Genomic DNA, 23,292 nt, shown 5'->3' with positions numbered 1-23,292 from the left:
AAGAAGTCAAATTGTCCCTGTTTGCAGATGACATGATTGTATATTTAGAAAACCCCATTGTCTCAGCCCAAAATCTCCTTAAACTGATAAGCAACTTCAGCAAAGTCTCAGGATACAAAATTAATGTGCAAAAATCACAAGCATTCTTATACACCAGTAACAGACAAACAGAGAGCCAAATCAGGAATGAACTTCCATTCACAATTGCTTCAAAGAGAATAAAATACCTAGGAATCCAACTTACAAGGGATGTAAAGGACCTCTTCAAGGAGAACTACAAACCACTGCTCAGTGAAATAAAAGAGGACACAAACAAATGGAAGAACATACCATGCTCATGGATAGGAAGAATCAATATCGTGAAAATGGCCATACTGCCCAAGGTAATTTATAGATTCAATGCCATCCCCATCAAGCTACCAATGAGTTTCTTCACAGAATTGGAAAAAACTGCTTTAAAGTTCATATGGAACCAAAAAAGAGCCCGCATCTCCAAGACAATCCTAAGTCAAAAGAACAAAGCTGGAGGCATCACGCTACCTGACTTCAAACTATACTACAAGGCTACAGTAACCAAAACAGCATGGTACTGGTACCAAAACAGAGATATAGACCAATGGAACAGAACAGAGTCCTCAGAAATAATACCACACATCTACAGCCATCTGATCTTTGACAAACCTGAGAGAAACAAGAAATGGGGAAAGGATTCCCTATTTAATAAATGGTGCTGGGAAAATTGGCTAGCCATAAGTAGAAAGCTGAAACTGGATCCTTTCCTTAGTCCTTATACGAAAATTAATTCAAGATGGATTAGAGACTTAAATGTTAGACCTAATACTATAAAAATCCTAGAGGAAAACCTAGGTAGTACCATTCAGGACATAGGCATGGGCAAAGACTTCTTGTCTAAAACACCAAAAGCAACGGCAGCAAAAGCCAAAATTGACAAATGGGATCTCATTAAACTAAAGAGCTTCTGCACAGCAAAAGACACTACCATCAGAGTGAACAGGCAACCTACAGAATGGGAGAAAATTTTTGCAATCTACTCATCTGACAAAGGGCTAATATCCAGAACCTACAAAGAACTCAAACAAATTTACAAGAAAAAAACAAACAACCCCATCAAAAAGTGGGCAAAGGATATGAACAGACATTTCTCAAAAGAAGACATTCATACAGCCAACAGACACATGAAAAAATGCTCATCATCACTGGCCATCAGAGAAATGCAAATCAAAAGCACAATGAGATACCATCTCACACCAGTTAGAATGGCGATCATTAAAAAGTCAGGAAACAACAGGTGCTGGAGAGGATGTGGAGAAATAGGAACACTTTTACACTGTTGGTGGGATTGTAAACTAGTTCAACCATTATGGAAAACAGTATGGCGATTCCTCAAGGATCTAGAACTAGATGTACCATATGACCCAGCCATCCCATTACTGGAGATATACCCAAAGGATTATAAATTATGCTGCTATAAAGACACATGCACACGTATGTTTATTGCAGCACTATTCACAATAGCAAAGACTTGGAATCAACACAAATGTCCATCAGTGACAGATTGGATTAAGAAAATGTGGCACATATACACCATGGAATACTATGCAGCCATAAAAAAGGATGAGTTTGAGTCCTTTGTAGGGACTTGGATGCAGCTGGAATCCATCATTCTTAGCAAACTATCACAAGAACAGAAAACCAAACACCGCATGTTCTCACTCATAGGTGGGAACTGAACAATGAGATCACTCGGACTCAGGAAGGGGAACATCACACACCGGGGCCTATCATGGGGAGGGGGGAGGGGGGAGGGATTGCATTGGGAGTTATACCTGATGTAAATGACGAGTTGATGGGTGCAGCACAGCAACATGGCACAAGTATACATATGTAACAAACCTGCACGTTATGCACATGTACCCTACAACTTAAAGTATAATAATAATAAATAAATAAATAAATAAATTTAAAAAAAAAAAAAAGAAAGAAAATATCTTAGAATTTTGAGATCTTTACATGGTTCCCTCAAGGCTTTTAAAAAGAGTATTTAATTGCCTGGCATCGTGGCTCACGCCTGTAATCCCAGCATTTTTAGAGGCTGAGGCGGGCGGATCACCTGAGGTCAGAAGTTCAAGAACTGAATAGAGGTGCTTGTTAGCATCTGCATCTCAGTGGCTGGGGACAGCTGGACTCAGAGCTTGTGTGACTCATGCAAAGTCAGATGATCATGCCTGGTCAACATAGTGAAACCCCGTCTCTACTAAATATACAAAAATTAGCCGGGTGTGGTGGAGGGTGCCTGTAATCCCAGCTACTCAGGAGGCTGAGGCAGGAGAATGGCTTGAACCGGGGAGGCAGAGGTTGCAGTGAGCGGAGATCGTGCCATTGCCCTCCAGCCTGGGCAACAAGAGTGAAATTTCGTTCCAAAAAAAAGAAGATTTAATTGTGTTGATTTTAATGATTACTAAAATTTTAGCGTTTTTTTTTGAAACATTTCTTGTTTCCTTTCTCTTTCCCTTGTAAATAAGCTGTAAGAGAAAACTGCTCAATCACAAAATGTAACATAAGGCTTTCATGTCAGTGTCCAATAGGAATGAATTTTTTATTGTGACCAGGTAGGGTTATAATCTAGAACTCTGGTAGGCACATCCATGTGTAGAAAATAGCATCAGTTTTTGTGGCCGGGTGCAGTGGATCACGCCTAAAATCCTAGGATTTTGGGAGGCTGAGGACGGTGGATCACCTGAGGTCAAGAGTTTGAGACCAGCAGATATAGTGTTCTTGTTCTCAAAGCCGAGGTGGGCGGATCACCTGAGGTCAGGAGTTCAAGACCAGCTTGGCCAACATGGCAAAATCCCATCTCTACTAAAAATACAAAAATTAGCCAGGCGTGGTGGCGGGTACCTGTAATCCTAGCTACTCAGAAGGCTGAGGAAGGAGAATTACTTGAACCCAGGAGATGGAGCAAGACTCCGTTTCTCAAGGAAAAAAAAAAAAAGAGTGCCAGTTTTAAACAGGTATGAATCTGAATCTTCCACTTACTAGCTACACGATCCTCAAAAAATTACATGAATAACTTGAATCTCATTTCTTCATTTGTAAAATGTATGAAATCTAAATCCTTAGGGGATTTTTGGAGGATGGTATATATAGAGTATCTGATTTATGGAGTGTATTCTGTAAGTTTAGTTTTTCTCTTCAGCCATCCATGTAGTCAGTATTTATTTAATAGCTACTATATGGCAGGCTCTGTGCTAAGCACTGGGGATACACCAGTCACACTGCCTGTCATCCAAGCAATTACAAAGCAGTGCTACCTACACCACGATAGAAGGAGAGATAGTGCTAAAGTAGTCATAAAAGGGAGGTCAAGGAATATTTCTCAGAAAAGAAGGTGTGTATTGGCAGTGCTTTAAAGGATGAGTGGCAATTATCCTGGAGTGGCAAAGGAGAGCACTGCTTGTTTGAAAAGATAAAAGTAATTTAACATGGCTGGAGCGTTTATTTACTTGGGAGAAATGGCAGAATATGGGCTTCCATAAGGGTCCCAGGTAAATTAGCAAAGGCTACATATTGGCTTTTTAATTTTTAAAATTGATAAATTGTTACAAAATTAATTTCACTGCAGCTGAATGTGGCTGTAGAAAAACTTAAAGCGATTTAGATTGGTTTCACTTTAAATTCATGATCACAAGCTTCGAGTGAGCCTGTCCCTCATCTATTCACTCTCTCTATCCTAGATGACCACTCCATAGTGAATCTCTTCAAACCCTAGACGCTTCTTTATCTATCCTCCCTCTCAGCTGGTGACTTTCTGACCAGAAGTGTTTCAGATTCTGGATTTTTTTGGATTTTGGAATATTTGCGTATGCATAATGAGGTATCCTGAGGATGGGACCCAACTCTAAACATAAAATTCATTTATGTTTACATTTGCTTCATACACGTAGCCTGAAGATAATTTTATACAATATTTTCTAGTAATTTTGTGCATGAAAGCAAAGCTTTGACTGTGTTTTGACTATGACCTGTCACAAGAGGTCAGGTGTAAAATTTTCCACTTGAGGTGTCTTGTCTTTTGAAGCATTTTGGATTTTGATATTTAGCTTAGGGATGTTTAACCCATATTATACAAAAAATGGATAACAAGAAATTGTTTAGGTATATTTACAAATATTTTCTTCTTGGGTGTAATTATTTTGTAAAATGTTTTCATTATTATACCATTTACTTACTACACTCATATAAACAATAAAAGAAGCTATGTTTTTAATATTCTGAATGCATTTGTTTCTATCCTCTTCAGTTTTATATCCTCAATAAATATATAACAACTAATAGAAAACAATATTTTTTGCTACTAAATAAAACAATTAGTGCATCTTCTATGAGAGACCTTAAAAGTTAATTAGTCATTTAAATGTTCAGGCTAGTAGTTCTGACTGCACATTAGAATCACCAGATAAGCTTTTAAAACTCCTGACGCTGAGGTCTCACACCAGATAAATTAAATTTGAATTTCTATCCATGGAACAAATTGGTATTTTAAAGACTTCCAGGTGATTTCAGTCTACAGCCAAGATTAAAGGCCACTGGTTAACCAGAGCCCATCAAGCACTGAACATTAATCTTGAATAAACCTTTGTAGATATTTCCAAATGAAGATCAGAGCACCTCTAGCATGCTGCAAACATACTGTCTCTGCTTCTGTCTTCTTTAAAACACAACATATGGGCCGAGCACGGTGGCTGACGCCTGTAATCCCAACACTTTGGGAGGCCTAGGCGGGCGGATCACGAGGTCAGGAGATCGAGACCATCCTAACTAACGTGGTGAAACCCCGTCTCTACTAAAAATACAAAAAAATTAGCCAGGCGTGGTGGCGGGTGCCTGTAGTCCCAGCTACTCGGGAGGCTGAGGCAGGAGAATGACGTGAACCCGGGAGGCAGAACTTGCAGTGAGCCGAGATCGCGCCACTGCACTCCAGCCTGGGCGACAGAGCAAGACTCTGTCTCAACAACAACAACAACAACAAAACACAACATATGACTTTCTTAAAGAGTCAGGGCCAAGAGTCCAAAGACGGCTTGGCATATCTGCTATTCAGTCTCGTTTAATGAACACTGCCAAAGAGTTGACTCTGCGTTAGGGGCTAATGGAAACACAAAGGAGGAAGAAAACATGAGCTCTGCTTATAAGAATCCCAGTTAAAGACATTAGATAAGCGGTCTTTCCTCTCTAGTCTTCATGATCCCTGTCTGTGCAATGAGGATAATGCAGATATCTTCCTCATCTGATTATTGAGAAGATATTAATAAAATGTTGTACATAAGTGTTTGTATTAGTGAAGGGCAGTACATTTTTTAAAATAATGTGGCCATTATTTTTTTTTCTTATTTTCAGCTGACTGAAGCTGACAACAAATTTTCAGCCGATAAGTAGAGTGAAGACTCTCAAACACTGTAATGCGCGTGCCTACACTCTTAGACATTAGGGGAATCTCAAGAAGAATTTGAGGAGGGAAAAACAATATGGGTCAGGATGCTGATGTGTTTCAACTCTCCATGAATTAAGGTAAGAAAACTGTTAATTTGTAGAAATGAAGTGATGTCATAACTACTGGCTTTGGCCTAGGGAGTTAAGGGTCTAGGATCCAGAGAAGTAAACTGTATTAATGATGTGGTCAGATCAATGCCAGAGTTTGTTTGGAAATGCACAGAATTGATTCCAAGATGTTTTAATAATGCAGTCTGGAGTTTGCATCTCAAAGTAATGATCCATCAAGGATGGTCTTTAGAGCTATTTTCTAACTCACATGCTTAGTGGAGACTCACATCAAAATGCCCTGTTAATAGGAATCAGTAGCTGGTAAACTGAAGCCTAATTCAATTTGTGTCATTTCCCTGCAAATCTGTACTCCATCTATGTGCCATCACCTGAAGACCACACACCCAAAGCTATTAGTATACAATATGATGTATAACAGAGCTCCATGACTTCTCTGTGGAATAAATTTATTTCACTGTATTTTTTAAAAATATTTTTCATGTTTATACTCAGAGTAAATGAGAAATGTTACAGCTATTCTTCTTTGTAAATTGTCACACCTTAAGTTCCTTAGGATGGCTCAACTCTTTCACTCTTCTAGCATGGGAAAGAATTGTTTAATAAAAATAAAACATAACAGTGGATTCATGATCAAAAGAAGGCAAAATAGAAGATTTTTGTTTTCTATTTCTCTTGACTACTCAGCTAATTGTACGACCACTAAACCTTTCTTTATCTCCCCCACCTCACAGGGTTAATCTCTAATGCTACTCAATATTTTATACCTATGTGGAAACTACCATTTAACAAAATGTTGTTTGATGTGGGAAAAAAATCATTCTTTCAATATTTGATAATTTTGTATGGCTAAGCACTTTTGTTAGATTTTTATTTTCTTCAAGAGAAATAAAATAGAGGCAGTGGAAAGGATTACTTCTCTGTCCCCAGGGGTTGAATACTTACCAGAGGACTCAGTATGTTTGATTCCTGATACTTATTTAAGACCCTTTTTCATGCTTACTTACTAGGGCTTTTTAAATTTGTCTTCTTCCAGGTGAAATAATGCAAAACAACTCGAGAATGAAACTACTGATTCATTAACAAAGAACAGAAAATAAGCAAGGGCAAAACTTGAGAACATACATACACAAAAATACAAAGACTCACGTAATTTTTATCTCAGATAAACAAGGAAAGAAGTTTGCTGAATTTGCCTTTCTACTAAGAAGTCTTTGCTTTCACTTGGTTGGGAGGGTGCTAAACATCAACAAGCAGGAGCTCCTGGAAAACAGGCCCCTTCTACCCTAACATGTTTTCTGTGGGGCCGTTCAGTTATTGTCCCTAAGCAGAGGTAACTGGGAAGTAGCCTTGGGCTGTAATTTTCCCATTTTACCTTAAGCAATATCATAACTAGCAATGTGTGACGCCCAGGAGGTTTGTTTCCTAGATAACATTCTCTTTACAATATAAGGGCTCTTTGAGAGAGTTAATATAATAAATCCTCAGAGTAAAGTCTAGGATACTCTTTAGAAATTAACTATTAGTTGAAACATATGAAAGCCGTTCAGCAGGTGACAGAGCTATTTGAAAATAGATTAAACAACTTTCAAGTAAATTATTATAATATAATTTAACATTCATTAATGTTGTTAGTGATTACACACTAAAACATAGCCCAAAATAACATATTTTATCCTCATATTGTAACACAATTTATGTTACACTTGAACAAAAATCCCTCAATGTGCAGCTGATTTTAAATCCATCATCAATTCTACTAGTCAAAAGTGGATAATCATTTTGCATTTGTACCTCTGGTAGCCAAAGTAATGTATCTTCTCTTCATGTTTCTTTATCATTCATTAATGTGCTGTTTTCACATTGGTTAGTTTTGAAATTGTCCATGACCCAGTTGACCCAAGCAGAAAGATTTCACAGGCTGGTTGCATTGTATTTTACCTTCTGTTGTCAATTCCTTTGGTCTAGTAAGAATGAAATCCTTTGGTCTCATAAGAATGAGTTTTTTTTTTTCCTTTGAGCATACAGAATATTTTTGGTTTTGTTCAAAAGTGAAGCCATAAATCAGAAAATGTTTTTCTTCTTTGTTTATTTGCTCCTCTAGCAATGTGTATTTCATATATGTGAGTGCTCAGGTCTAAATTTCAGGTCTACATTCAGCACAGCATCGTCATGGACAGCTAATGAGATTGCAGATGGTAAAGCAGAACATGTGTGGTCATGGGATGAAACTACTCCAAATATTTTATTAAATGCTTACACTCCCTTCTCTCACTGGCTTCATTTGCATAAACATTTTATATTACAATTTTTTTACAGACATAAATACATGAATACCTCCATTGTAATTGTTCTTAAAATTTAGCATGATTATCTCCTTTGAAGAATAGAATGGTCCTTTAATCAACCAATTAAAATTGTATAACCCACCAGAAGAATTCATACACTGTGCTTAATAATTAGTCACAAACCATATGTCTGGGACTATTTAATATTGACTTTAGCTCCATGTATATTATTTCCATCTACTTTTTTATGTTAGTGGGTTAACAGTATGAGTATGAATATATGAATTTCTAAATGGAAAGAGATGTGCTTTCTTTATTAAGCTTTGGATTGTCAAGGAGAGCAATGGTTAAATATGACTAAGGTCCATTTATATTTAACTCTGCTCTTTTTTTCTGGAATTGACAGTATAGCTGAATGCATGCTGGTATTGTACTTTCTCCTTTGAAATAACAAAGAAGCCAGATAAAAGGATTATTGCTCACAGAAGAGAATAGAAAAAAGCAAGAGACCCAGGGAAAGAAGGACTCAATCCACTTTCTCTAAAATTATTCATGTTTGAGACAATGACTGATGTCATGAGTATCTTCTTACCTCTCTATGCCTTTTTATGGCATATTTTAAGGTTGATTTTTGAACTGGCTTTATAAATATTTTCTAAGGTTTCAATGAAGGTGAATATGCCTTTGCAAACTATTTCTCAGGCTATGAACCATGAGTGTGTGGGTCAGTGAGTGGCAATGATGACATGCCACACTTGTGGAGAACTAAATGTGAAAGATTAAATGCTTTTTGCCTTAGATCAGGAAGAAGAGGTTGTTCACTTGTTTAGAATGAACTCTCTGAGTTTCTTTATCCGCTCAGCTGGTAGCCATTGTTTTCTGCAGCCACCAGAGACCCAGACGGAAGCACAGCAGCAGGAGACCCACCTGCACGGGTCAAATTGCAGATGTGGCTTCAATGACATGATCACAGTGTGAAAGTTCCCTGGGGGCACACAGCATGCCTGGAGAACACACACACACACACACACACACACACACACACAGAGAGAGGTCAATGCCTTTATTGAGTCCAGGGCATTATATAAACAGGGAACTTCAAATTGATGGGTTTAAAGCAAGCAGGCACTAGTACTAGGAAGTCACATTGTGACTGAAAAGTGTCTAAATGGTCTGTTTAGAGGAAGCAGCAGGACAGCTGGGAGCCCAGATTGCTGGGAGACAGAGGTGCCTCCAAGTTTTTATTTCTGATCACTAGCTGGAGCCATCTGGTGGGGGTATAGTACAGGAAACTGTACTATAGGGTACAAGGTACAAGGATGACTGAACCCTGCTTCTGGTTTGAGAAAGTTCAACTCATATTTAAAAATGGATGTTAAGGCAATATAAAACTTTAAGCACTCACTGCACTACGCTTACCTCTATTTTTTACCATTGTACTGGAGGTTCTAGCTGAGATAATTAAACAAGAAGAATAAAGTAAAGGCATTCAGATTGGAAAGGAAGAGGTAAAATTATCTCTACTTGCAGATGACATTACCTTGTATATAGAAAATCCCAACAATGCCACTAAAAAAATTATTAGAACTAATAAACAAGTTCAGCCTGACGGCAAGGTACAAGATCAATATACAAAAACTGCATTTCTGTACTCTAGCAATGAACACTTCAAATTAAGACAATTCCATTAATAATAGCATCAAAAAATAAAATGCTTAGAAATTAGTTATTCAAAAAAAGCAAAAGTTATACCCTAAAACTACAAAACATACTTGAAAGAAGGTTAAAAAAAAAAAAGGAGTAAATAAATGACAAGACACCAATGTTCATAGATTGGGAGACATTATTAGGATGGTTTCCCAAATTGATCTACAGTCACGACAGCTCTGTAGAAATCCCAACAGCCTTTTCTGTGGAAATTGACAAGCCGATCCAAAAATTCATGTGGAAATGCAAGGGACTCATGATAGTCAAAGTAATCTCAAAAGTGAAGAACAAATTTGGAGTATGCACACTTCTCTACTTCAAAATTTACTACAAAGCTATAGTAATAATTGCAGACTTGTACTGGCATAAGGACATATAGCTCAATGGGATACAGCTAAGAGTCCAGAAACCAATGTTTACATTAATAGTCAGTTGATTTTCAACAGGAATGCCAAGGCTGTTCAATGGAAATAATAGTCTTTTCAACAAAAGATGCTGGGAAAACTGGATATCACATGCTAACAACTGAAGCTGGACCCTTTGCTCATATTTTATACAAAAAGTTACCTCAAAAATATATCATAGACTAAAGTTTAATAGAAAAATTATAAAACGCTTAGAAGAGAGCATGGGGAAAAAATATTTTTGAGTTTAGGCAAAGCTTTCTTAGATATGACACCAAAAGCACACGCAACAAAAGAAGAAAATAGATAAGTTGGACTTCCTATAACGTATACATATATGAATATATCATATTGTATCCCATAAATATGCGCAATCATTATTTGTTAATTAATTTTTTTTTAAAGTAAAAAAAAAAAATTTTTTTGAGATGGAGTCTTACTCTGTCACCCAGGCTGGAGTGCAGTGGTGTGATCTTGGCTCACTGCAATCTCTGCCTACCGAGTTCAAGCAATTCTTGTGCCTCAAACTACCCAGTAGCTGCGATAACAGGTATATGCCACCACGCCTGGCTAATTTTTGTATTTTTAGTAGAGATGGGGTTTGGCCATGTTGGCCAGGCTTGTCTCGAACCCCTGACATCAGGTGATCTGCCCGCCTCAGCCTCCCTAAATGCTAGGATTACAGGCCTGAGCCACTGTGCCTGGCCAGAATTTTTGTAGTTCCAGAGATGCTACCAAGAAACTGAAAAGACCACGCACAGAATGAGAGAAAATATTTGCAAATCATATATCTGATAAGGGATTATATCCAGAATGTATAAAGAACTCTTACCATTCAATAATAAAAAGACAAATAACCCAATTTAAAAATGGGCAATGGATCTGACTAAACATATTTCCAAAGACTAGCCTGTGTGCTCACAGGAAGATGATCAACATTATTTGTCATTAGAACAATGTAAATCAAAACCACAAATGAGGCTGCGCGTGATGGCTCACACCTATAATCCCAGCACTTTGGGAGGCTGAGGTGGGGAGATCACTTGAGGTCAGGAGTTCGAGACAAGCCTGGCCAACATGGCAAAACACTGTCTCTACTAAAAATACAAAAATTAGCTAGGTGTGGTGGTGGGCGCCTGTAATCCCAGGTACTTGGGAGGCTGAGACAGGAGAATCACTTGAATCCAGGAGGCGGAGGTTGCAGTTAGCTGAGATTGAGCCACTGCACTCCAGCCTGGGTGACAGAGCGAGACTCCGACTGAAAAAAAAAAACAACAAAAAACGCCAGTGACACTGTCTTACACTCACTATTATAGCTATAATCAAAAAGACAAATAATGACAAGTGTTGACAAGAATGTGGAGAAGTTAGACCCTTCATACATTGCTTGTAGAACACAAAACGGTGCAGCCACTTTGGGACACATTTTGGCAGTTTCTCAAGATGTTAAACATAGTGTTAGACAGTGAAACCCCGTCTGTACTAAAAATACAAAAAATTAGCCAGGCGTGGTGGCGGGCACCTGTAGTCCCAGCTACTCGGGAGGCTGAGGCAGGAGAATGGTGTGAAACCAGGAGGCGGAGCTTGCAGTGAGCCGAGATTGGGCCACTGCACTCCAACCTGGGCGACAGTGCGAGACTCTGTCTCAAAAAAAAAAACCATAGTGTTAGAATACAACCCAGTACTTAACCAACTCCTCTGCCGCAGTATGTATATCCAAGAGAAATAAAAATACACATTCACACAAAAAGTGACGTATGAGTGTTCATGGCAACATTATTTAATAATAACCAAAATGTGAAAACAACTCAAGTATTCATTAACTGATGAACGTGGCATATCTGTATTATGGAATATTACTCAGCAATATAAAGAAATACTACAGGCCGGGCGCGGTGGCTCAAGCCTGTAATCCCAGCACTTTGGGAGGCCGAGGCGGGTGGATCACGAGGTCAGGAGATCAAGACTATCCTGGCTAACATGGTGAAACCCCGTCTCTACTAAAAATACAAAAAACTAGCCGGGCATGGTGGCGGGCGCCTGTAGTCTCAGCTACTTGGGAGGCTGAGGCGGGAGAATGGCGTGAACCCGGGAGGCGGAGCTTGCAGTGAGCCGAGATCACGCCACTGCACTCCAGCCTGGGAGACACAGCGAGACTCCGTCTCAAAAAAAAAAAAAAAAAGAAAGAAATACTACAACATGGATAAAACATGAAGCACTATGCTAGGTATAAGTAGCCAAAACACAAAAAACCACATATTGTGCCATTCAATTTATGTAAAATGTCCAGAAAATGCAAATCTATAGACACAGAAAGTAGACAGATGATTACCAAGGAACAGGGCAGGTTGGAAGGGATAGGAATGATGGTAATATGTATGGGACTTGGGGAATTGTTATGGCTCAATTGTGTACCCCCAAAATTCATATGTTGAAATCCTAATCCCCAGTGCCTCAGAATGTGACTGTATTTGGAGGTAAAGCCTATAAAGAGTTAAGGTTAAATGAGGTCATACATGGCCCCTAATCCAATCTGACGGGTGTCCTTATAAGAAAAGAAGATGAGGACACAGACACACAGAGGGAAGACCATGTGAGGACACAAGGAGGCAGATGCCTACAAGCCAAGGAGTGAGGCCTTAGGAGAAACCAGTCCTGTCCACAGCTGGATCTTGGACTTACAGCCCCCGGAATCATGAGAAAATAATACATTTCTGTTGTTTAGGTCACCCGGTCTGTGGTGTTTTGTTATGGCAGCCCTAGCAAACATTTATAGGGATGAAGAACGGGTCCTAAAACTGACTGCAGTGATGATTACACACGTCAGTGAACAGATTAAACATCACTGAATTTTACTTTTAGATGGATAAAATGTACATTATATTAACTATATCTCAACACAGCTATGTATTTTTCTAAAGTACAAACAGTTTTTTTTGTTTTTTTGTTTTTTTGTTTTTTTTTGAGACAGAATCTCTCTCTGCCACCCAGGCTGGAGTGCAGTGGTGCGATCTCGGCTCACTGCAGGCTCCGCCTCCCGGGTTCACACCATTCGGCTGCCTCAGCCTCCTGAGTAGCTGGGACTACAGGCGCCCGCCACGGTGCCCGGCTAATTTTTTTTCGTATTTTTAGAAGACACAGGGTTTCACCTGTGTTAGTCAGGATGGTCTCGATCTCCTGACCTCGTGATCTGCCCGCCCCGGCCTCCCAAAGTGCTGGGATGATAGGCGTAAGCCACTGTGCCCGGCCCAGTATTTTTTAAAATACAAAAACGTTACATAGAGTGAACTCTATGGCACAGCTTCCATACTGAAGGAATTATACTCTGTGTTTAAAAACCTGATTAATATTTGGATTAAGTTTTTTAAAAACTGGGTCATTAAATTTTATTTTAAGGTTTTAACAGTTCTTTACCCAAGCCAAACATTTTATCTATAGTTGCCCAAGGAAATGCAGTAAGCGGGTTACTTAATTTCCTCCCTGTGGCAATCCTTGGCTCTCACCCTTGTTAACATTTTATTAATGCAAGTCAGCAACTGCTATTTTTACATCTTATCTTTCATCAATGTTTAACAGATAGCAAGTCTAGGGCTCATAATGGTCTGCTAATATTGTTCTTAACAAGACACTTAGCTTCCATAGTTATTTGCCAATGAAGCAAGAAAGTGGTACCACTTCATCATTATTCTGATTTTATTGGAGAGAGTGACTGTGTGAGTTTGCTGAGGGAAGCAGCCCAAGGAAGTGGGATGGGACAAATTCTACAACAGAGATCACCATAGACAAGGAGTGGACCCATGAAACTTAAAGATGTAGAGATTTAGGGAGTGACTTTGCATCCTGTGATTCATGTCTTTGGGGGTTTATTATTAATATTTAGTTCCTTGTTGCCATATAACGAAAGATGTAAATGGGTTGCTGTGCTGAGTCATATTATATTATAATTTTTGTTTTTTGTTTTTTTTTGAGACAGAGTCTCGCTCTGTCTCCCACGCTAAAGTGCAGTGGCGTGATTTTGGCTCACTGCAACCTCCGCCTCCCAGGTTCAAGTGATTCTCCTGCCTCACCCTCCCAAGTAGCTGGGACTACAGGCGCCTGCCACCACGCCTGGCTAATTTTTGTATTTTTAGTAGAGACGTGGTTTCACCATATTGGCCAGGCTGGTCTTGGAGTCCTGACCTTGTGATATGCCCGCCTCGGCCTCCCAAAGTGCTGGGATTACAGGAGTGAGCCACCGCGCCTGGCCAATTTTGGTTTTTAATTAGAAACTAGATAGGATGCATACCAATTATATATTATGACATGTCTCCACCCCCTGCCAAATAGACACACACACAAACATACACGTTTTCTCCTTATCTTTTCTCCAGTCACGGTATCTATTTCACTTACAACTTTTATGCAATATCATGAAATAAAAATAATTTTAAAAATTATTAATCTTCATATTGTGAGACTAGATGGATAAATTTGATATATGTGATATTGTTTATCTTTGGTAATTTTGTAAAGAGTTTTAAACGGTTTTTGACATTCAAACGGAAAGACACATCTCTCTCTTTTAATATAGAAGGTGAGTCTTGGTTATTTACAGCATACATGGGGACCTTATCTGATTCTCCAACCCCTGGAAAAATAGAGTTGAATGCTCATTTGATCCTATTCCACATGCTACTGGTTTCCCTCCTCTTCACCCTGCTCCAGCCTTGAGGATGTTCTTGCTGAAATATCACCATCCAAAGCTCTTCCTCTATCAGGCTTTTGCATTTGCTGTTCCCTTTTCCACATCTTCTCAAGGCTGGATCTTCTTTAGTTTTCAGCAAACTGTGAACTCTGTGAAGAGGCCTCCCTGACCACTCAAACTAAATTAGCCACTGCCCCATGACTGTTTTTTTTTTTTTTTGTAACTTTTGTTAAAGTGCTTTAATCTCCTCAAGTGCTTATTATTATTCTTTGAGTGCATTTTGATCATTTGTTTTTTCTTGTTTGTTGTCTAGAAGTAGATGACAACTTCATGAGAATAGGAACGTAATCCTCATGAGGGCAGGCGTTTTACTCGTATTGTTCACCATTACTCTCCCATTCCCATCTCAAACTGTGTGCTGTAATAGGCATTCAATAAATAATGGAATGACTGAATGACAGACAAATGTCACACGTCATGCTACCTGATGTTATAACATCCAATGTTGATAAATGAACAGAAGCAAAATTAAAGGCCATGAGAAATTGTAATGGTCACACTGATTAAAGGCTCTGTGGGCTGCACCTCATCGCACACATTTGTCAGTGGCTGAATGAAGGTGATATTTAGCAGTTTGATATTACTATGAAAACGAGCCAAATGGATGTGGCATGCTTTCTTTTTTTGAAACATATTTAATAATTGATTTCAATCATTTTCAATCTGAAGTTTTAATATACTTTTAACAACAGATTTCATAGTTTGGTTTTGTTTTCTTGTTTAGTGACTCATTTACTTGAGCATTAATATTAAGCCAGTTCTTTATGTAGTTGTATGTAGAAGTAGCCACAAACTCCCCAGCACCAACTCCAGGCCAGTTCGAACACGGAGGACTCACTCAAATTCCTGCATCTCAGTGATGGTACAGCTGATTTGGTTCTTTAGCAGTGAATCTCTGTCCTGCTGCCTTCAAGCTGCCATTTCATTTCTTCAATATGGAGACAGGAAACGTGGCTTACCATCAGCAACAAGTTAGTAGTAATCATCCTCATGGAAGACACAAAAACGTTTGTCAAGAGGGTCCAAAGGTTGTAGCTGGTGAGAATTTACAGGAAAAAAGGAAGGAAGGAAGGAAGAGAGGGAGGGAGGGTGGAAGAGACAGAGGGAGAGTGTAAGAAAGAGAGGAAGGAGGGAAAGAAAGAAGGAGGGAGCAAGAGAGTGAGAGAGAGAGCCTGAGAAAGATACCGGTGGGCTCCACACATACCAGCAAAACAAACTCATTGAGGTAGAACATTTTAGCATTTAAGTTTTGACCAGCATCCAGATGATTTCCTTTATTTTTCTGAGACAGAGTCTTGTACTGTCTCCTAGGCTGGAGTGCAATGGCGTGATCTCAGGTCATTGCAACCCCCTCCTCCTGGGTTCAAGTGATTCTTCTGCCTCAGCCTCCCAAGTAGCTGGGATTGCAGGTGCCTTCCACCATGCCTGGCCACCACGCCACCACTTCTCCATGTTGGCCAGGCTGGTCTCGAACTCCTGACCTCAGGAGATCTGCCTGCCTCAGTCTCCCAAAGGGCTGGGATTACAGGCGTGAGCCATCGCACCCGGCCTCAAATGACTTTCACATGTACTTAGCAATGCAAAACTATGGTCCTGAATTCTTGATTTCATGCATTTTGCTTAAAGGAATGTAAGTTGACAAATGGTATGTGTAATTTCCCCTGTGGTTTCCCTCTTCAGAGTCTGTGCTCACTACATTTAATAATGAGATATAAGTTTAGGAAATGCCTCCATAGTGTTCATTATACTTTGTGTATTTTCCCTGAGACAGGAAACAGAGGACTGTCTGTCAAAGAAAGCAATTTTTAAAAATTCACAGCCAACAGGGAATATTCCTTTCATTTTTTTTAGTTAAATCTGTAATTTAACAAGTGTAGAGCAGTGTTTGTCAGCAAGGAGATTGAAAACATTATGTGTATTCTCTACCTGCTGATAATGATATTCCAAGTGGGAAGTCACAAATATATTGGCATCAATAGCAATAAGGAAAGCAGATTAAGCTCCAAAACTCGTCACCCACTTTGAAGCCAAATAAAAAGCTCATTTTTCTTTCTAGCTATCAGTGATGTAAAACTACAGACTGTAACTGCAAATAATCATTGGCAAGGACAACATAAAAGTTATAAATTTAGACTTTGAAAACAAATCAAACTTGAAACAATCCTCTGTATTTTATTCCTAAATTAAAAATTTCCTCCTTTTTCTTGAGTGAAAGAACTTATACGTAAGCATGGAAATGAGAACTCAATCATTTGCTGAAACATATGCCTGAGAGTTACTTAATTCAAAACCACTGTTGTCATATGAAATAAAGCAGAAATTGATTAGCAGGTAATAAAAGGCAATTAATTTAACAGGCAGTAAATATATTGCTGATTCCTGAAATCTCTCGCCCCATTTTCTCTTTACAAAACTATTTCAACTCATAGCATTCTCTCCTTTCATTCAAGTCCTATAGTAATTAAAATCAGTAATTTAATTATATACTGCCTTGGTATACAGAGTTTAGAGTTTGTAGGACTATTGCTAATCATCTAAATCAGGAGTTTGGTAAACTGTGGCCCAAAGAATGAAACTTGGCCATACCTATTTTTTTACATTTTGTCTACGGTTGCTTTCCTGTGACTGAGCTGAACAGCTGTACAGAGACGTCGCAGCCTCTAGAACAAAAGTAAATTTACTATCTGTCCCTTTATTGAAATAGACCCTAAGATTGTCACAGGGAAAAAATTAAGTCTCCTAATCAGAGGATATTGTTTCACAAGTGGGGTCCCTAAGATGGAGCAGACAACCCTCCTGGGGCCTGCACCTGATCCACCCGGGATCACGCTGCCTGGATTCACCAACCTCCATGGATCGATTGACAATTTTGTTGTAACTTCTGTTTTCCTGAAATTTACCCCTACCTTTAAAACCCTTACTTGCGGCAGGGTGCGGTGGCTCACACCTGTAATCCCAGCACTTTGGGAGGCCGAGGCAGGCAGATCACGAGGTCAGGAGATCCAGACCATCCTGGTTAACACGTTGAAACCCTGTCTCTACTAAAAATACAAAAAAATTAGCTGGGCATGGTGGCGGGCGCCTGTAGTCCCAGCTACTCGGGAGGCTGAGGCAGGAGAATGGAGTGAACCCGGGAGGTGGAACTTGCAGTGAGCCAAGATCACACCACTGCACTCCAGCCTGGGTGACAGAGCAAGACTCCGTCTCAAAAAAGAAAAAAACAAAAAAAACCCAAAAGCGTGTAGCACCTCCCTACCCTCTCTCTCTTGATTGCTTCTGCTTTCACCATGTGACATGTAAGCTCCCCCTTTGCCATCCATCATGAGTAAAAGCTTCTTGAGGCCTCACCAGAAGCCATGTTTCCTGTACAGCCTGAAGAACTGTGAGCCAGTTAAACCTCTTTTCTTTGTAAATTACCCAGTCTCAGGTATTTCTTTATAGCAATGCAAGAATAGCCTAATATGATGACTATGTTAATATAAAAGTAAATTTCAGGCCAGTGTGGTGGCTCACGCCTGTACTCCCAGAACTTTGGGAGGCCAAGGTGAGTGGATCACCTGAGGTCAGGAGTTCGAGACCAGCCTAGCCAACATGGTGGAACCCTGTCTCTACTAAAAATACAAAAAACTTAGCCGAGCATGGTCACAGGTGCCTGTAATCCCAGCTACTCGGGAGGCTGAGGTGGGAGAATCACTTGAACTGACAAAGTGGAGGTTGCAGTGAGCTGAGATCATGCCACTGTACTCCAACCTGGGTAATAAGAGCAAAACTTCGTCTCAAAAGAAAAAAAACCAACAAAGTAAATTTCAGATCAAAGAATATTGCCAGTAATAAAACAAATTGGCTATTTCATAATGATAAAAGATCTTAATCCTAAATGTTTGTGTGCCTAATGGCAAAGCTTCACATACTGAAAAAACTCAAAGAAAAGATAGACAAATCCACAATCATAGGTAGATATTTAAATGCCTCTCTCTCCATAATGATAGAATACAGAAATGGAAAATTAGTAAAGATACAGAAAAATTTACACAATGTCATCAACCTACTTGACCTAATTGACTTTTACAAAATATTCCACCCAACAATATAGGAATATACATATTTTTCAAGAACAGATGGGGCATTTATCAAGATAGACCATATTCTGGGACATCATCAAGTCTCAAGAGATTAGAAAGGATTAAAATCCTACAAAATCTATTCTCTGACTAGATTGAAATTAAATTAAAGATTAACAACTGAAATCTCTTTCACAATTTTCCAGGAATCAGAGAAAAAAATTACACACTCCTTTTAAAAAATGAGTGAAATTATAAGTGGGAGCTAAACACTGAGTGTACATGGACACAAAGAAGGGAATAATAGACACTGGGGACTATTTGAGGATGGAGGGTGGGAAGAGGGTGAGGATTGAAAAATTACCTACCAGATATTGCGCTGATTACCTGGGTGACAAAATTATCTGTATACAAACCCCTGTGACGTGCAGTTTACCAGTGTAACAAACCTGCATATGTACACCTTAACCTAAAACAAATGTTGTGAAGAAAAAAAATGTGTGAAATAAGAAATACTGAAAAGTATTTTGAACTAAATAAAATTGAAAGCACAACAAAGGCAGCTAAAAAATGGCTTGGGGAAGGGTGATGTGTGGCAATGACAATCTATACTAGAAAAGGAGAAGAGTTGCAAATCAATGACTATTTCCACATTAAGAAACTAGAAAGAGAAAAGCAATTAAACACCAAGAAAGTAAATGCAGGAAAATAAAGTTCTGAACAAAAATAAAAGGAATAGAAAACAGAGAAATGGAGAAAAATAAATGAAACCAAAAGCTAATTCATTGAGAAGGTCAAGGAAATTAATATACCTTTAGCAAGACTGGCAAGGAAAAAAGAAAAGAAACTAATTGAAAATATCTGATGAGAAATGGTACTACTGTGGACTCTAAAGATGTTGAGGATAATAAGGGAAGATTGTAAACAAATTTATGCCAAAACATTCAAGAACTTAGACAAAATGGACAAGTTTCCAAGGGTCACAAACTATCAAAGCTCCCTCATGAGGAAATTGAAAACTTGTGTAGCCTTATATCTACTAAAGAAAGGTTTGCAGTTAAAAACTTTCCCCCAAATTAAGCTCCAACTTTAGGTTACTTTACTAATGAATTCTATCAAGCCGTTAATGAAGGAATAATACCAGTTACACACAGACTCTTTCAGAAAATTGAAGAGGAAGGAATCCATCCTAATCCATTCTATAATGCCAGACTGATTACTCCAATACCAAAACATGGAAAATACATTATCAAAATCTATCTTACTGTTTTATCTCTCATAAACACAGATGTCAAAATTCTTAGCAAAATTTTAGCAAATACAATCTACAATATACAAAATAGATAATGTGTCATGTCTAAATGGAAATCTAAGGTTGTTTTAACATTGGAAAATGAATTAAAAGAATTAATCTTACTACTGAACAAAAAGGAAAAATCTTACCATCATGTCAACAGTTATAAAAATACATTTGAATAAGTTCAACATCCATTTCTGATTAAAAAGGAAAAATAAAAACCTTTCGGAAGAGCAGAAATAAAAGGGACTTACCTCAATCTGATAAAGCACCTATGAAAAACTTACATCTAAGCATCCTAGGATCACGAGTGAGACAAGGAGGCCCACTGTTGTCATTTCTATTCAACATTGTACTGAAGCTATAGCCAGTGAATCCAGGCAAGAAAAGTAAGTTAAAATCATCTGTGCTGGAAGGAAGAAATAAAACCATCTTTACTGACTGACAACATGGTTGTCTAAATAGAAAACATGATTGAACCTACACAACTGTAGAGGCAAGAATAAGGTGGTTGATCTTTGATTACGCCTGATAATTGCAGCCAGTAAAAACTCCTGGTACAGATTAATGGAGTCCGAAATAGGTAGGTGAGTTTTTTTTTAACTCTCACTCCCTCAATCGTTTATTCCAAGCCGCTGATTCCAAATGTTTAATTGTAATGGAATGCACATCTATCAGATATTCATCAGGACAGGCTGGGTTCACCCATCCTATTACTATCCTCTGCTCACACTGGTCTCATTACATCGTTCTCCTGTTATTTGTCCATGTCCCTTATGGCCTCTGTCGCATAGGCAGGCTGATGCTTGGTCTCAAATTAATCACTGTGCTATAAAAGATCCTTGCCATGTAATCTATCATTTTCATGTTAAATTCCCTCAAGTGGTCTATGTCTACTGTATTTTGTTTCTACCAAAAAAAAACATGATTGTAAAGAGTTGAGAACTTGAACAAGTGCCATAACGATAAAAACAAATCTACTGGGAATAGTTTGTTTGAATGCACATTGGCCATTAATTACATAAAATTCCTGTGTAAATGAAAACCTTCCAGTTATTTTTAAACATATTTATATAGATAATGTAGATAAGGCAAAACATTGCTGGTAGTATTCAATAATTCCTCACATAAGGAAAGAGACTTGCCTTTGGGCATGGAGCATTTGTCTGGGGTGATCACATGGTGGGCCCTGCCTCAGTTTACCTCCCTCATTAACCTGCTTGTTGACTAAATTATCACAACTTGATCACAATTCCTTTGAAGCTGCCTGAATCAAAGCCACTAATCTACAGATAAAATAAAAATACACATTCGGTATTACATACAAAGTAACATTGCCTTATATACTGTATCTACACTTTATTGCGAACTGGAAATTCCATAAAGATGGAGAGGCATTACTGAAGGCAAGCAAGCAAAACACTAGCATGCAGCCAGACTCATGGCAGGAATTATGCATGATCTGCCTTGTCCTCACCCTCGGAGCACTGCCTGTATATCTGTAGGCCTCAGCCATGCCCAGCTCCTGTGGAAAGTGCGAGTTTGGCCAGTTGCTACCATCACTACTCCTCAGTGGGTCCTGGATCTCAGCATTTGCCTGGTAGTCCTGGGCCCACCTGCTGATGTTCAGCATAAAGGGAGTAGGGAGAAGGGGTCATTCTGCTTCCTTCACGTGGAAGTGCAGGTGTTAGTTTTGGGGGATTGGACAACAATGAGCATGGTTCCTTGACTCCTGGGGCAAGGGGTGTCTGGCCACTTCCACATTGTTGCCACTCACTCCTAGTGATACACCAGGCACCAGATGCTCCACTCCTGAGACACGTGCCCTGGCTGCCTCAACACTGGCCCTTCCCCCACCTTGGATGAGCTCCAGTTGCTTCAGCATGAGCAGGGCTCACTCTTTCACTCTACAGCAGGCCTAGGCTGTGCTGGCTTCTGAGATGCCCCAGGGCACCCACTGGGAAGTGGGGTGTATGTGTGTGAGGTGCCAGTGTCGGTCCATTCTTGCTGAGCACCCTTATCTTCCCAGCTTTTCCCTTGTGCCACCCTCAGCCTTTTCTCTCCCATGACTTCCCTTTCAGGTCACACCACTTTGCTGCTTGACCTTGAGTGTTAGCAACCCTTCCCTGCTCTGGGACTCAGTTTGCCTTTTGTTTGTTTAGAGGGGCAGGACAGGTGATTTCTTCCTAGCTTGACTCCAGATCAACAGCTTGCCCTCCCCTGGTGGCAGTAGAGAGATCTGTGACTCACTGCTCACCCTCACCCCCACTCCTACCCCTCAGCATACTCCCACCCCAGGTCTTCCCAGGTCACCTGCTCTTACGTTCCACCACACCCCTGCATGCCAGCCTCTCCCAGCAGCCTTCCTATAGACTCCTTCTCCCCTCTCCCCATCTCTTTCCTTTAGAGGCTTTGGAGCCCATCAGCCCAAGGACCAGGACTCCATGGCCCTGCACCCCTCCTGCGTGAGGATGGACCCAAACTTTGGCAGATGCTCTGGCCCTAAAACATGAACCAGCACCAGGTACCCCAGGCAGGGCCCTAGTTCTGCTGTCCTGCCCTGAAGGCCATGTTCAGTGGCTGGCCTAGCCTGATGGGAACTTGTACAGTCAGGAAATCTCTCCACAGCTCCAGGCCCAGGTAAATGGTTCTCAATACTCTGGCCCAAGGGACTGGTCCTTTGAGGCCAGGAGCACATCTCATTTTCAAGGAAAAACATGCAAGACTCTATTGCTAGAAGAATTTACTGTATTTTTATTTATATATATATATATATTTTTGAGATGGAGCCCAGGCAGGAGTACAGTGGCATGATCTTAGCTCACTGCAACCTCCGCCTCCTGGGTTCAAGTGATTCTCTTGCTTCAGCCTCCCCAAGTAGCTGGAACCATAGGCACACGCCACAAAGTCCAGCTAATTTTGTTTTTGTTTTTGTTTTGTATTTTTAGTAGAGATGAGGTTTTACCATTAGCACCACCGTGCCTGGCTAATTTTGTATTTTTAGTAAAGATGTTTTGCCACGTTGGCCAAGCTGGTCTTGAACTTCTCACCTCAAGTGGTCCGCCCACTTTGGCCTCCCAAAGTGCTGGGATTACAGGCTTGAGCCACTGCACCAGCCCTCAAAAAAGGTTTCATAAAGCCCTAGTGCTTCATCTACTAGGCTATGTATCTCCAAATCCATTTGACCATTCAGCGTACATTTATTTTTAAA

The 23,292-nt window shown here is 39.6% G+C and overlaps 1 long non-coding RNA gene across 3 annotated transcripts in view; it reads left to right on the top strand.

Moving 5' to 3' along the window:
- Window positions 1-23,292, top strand: part of LOC105498902 (uncharacterized) — a 279,709-nt gene that overhangs the window by 160,779 nt on the left and 95,638 nt on the right. The window contains exons 4-5 of one of the 3 annotated variants that reach the window (XR_011612304.1): window positions 5,419-5,589; window positions 22,489-22,721. This is a non-coding gene — a long non-coding RNA (uncharacterized lncRNA). Of the gene's footprint in view, window positions 1-5,418; window positions 5,590-6,616; window positions 8,424-22,488; window positions 22,722-23,292 lie in introns of those variants that run through there. The other 2 variants (XR_011612303.1, XR_011612302.1) reach the window with 2 other exon arrangements.

The sequence above is a fragment of the Macaca nemestrina genome, chromosome 14 (genome assembly GCF_043159975.1).
Source record: "Macaca nemestrina isolate mMacNem1 chromosome 14, mMacNem.hap1, whole genome shotgun sequence".
NCBI lineage: Eukaryota > Metazoa > Chordata > Mammalia > Primates > Cercopithecidae > Macaca > Macaca nemestrina.
This window is presented reverse-complemented; position numbering and strand designations above follow the sequence as displayed.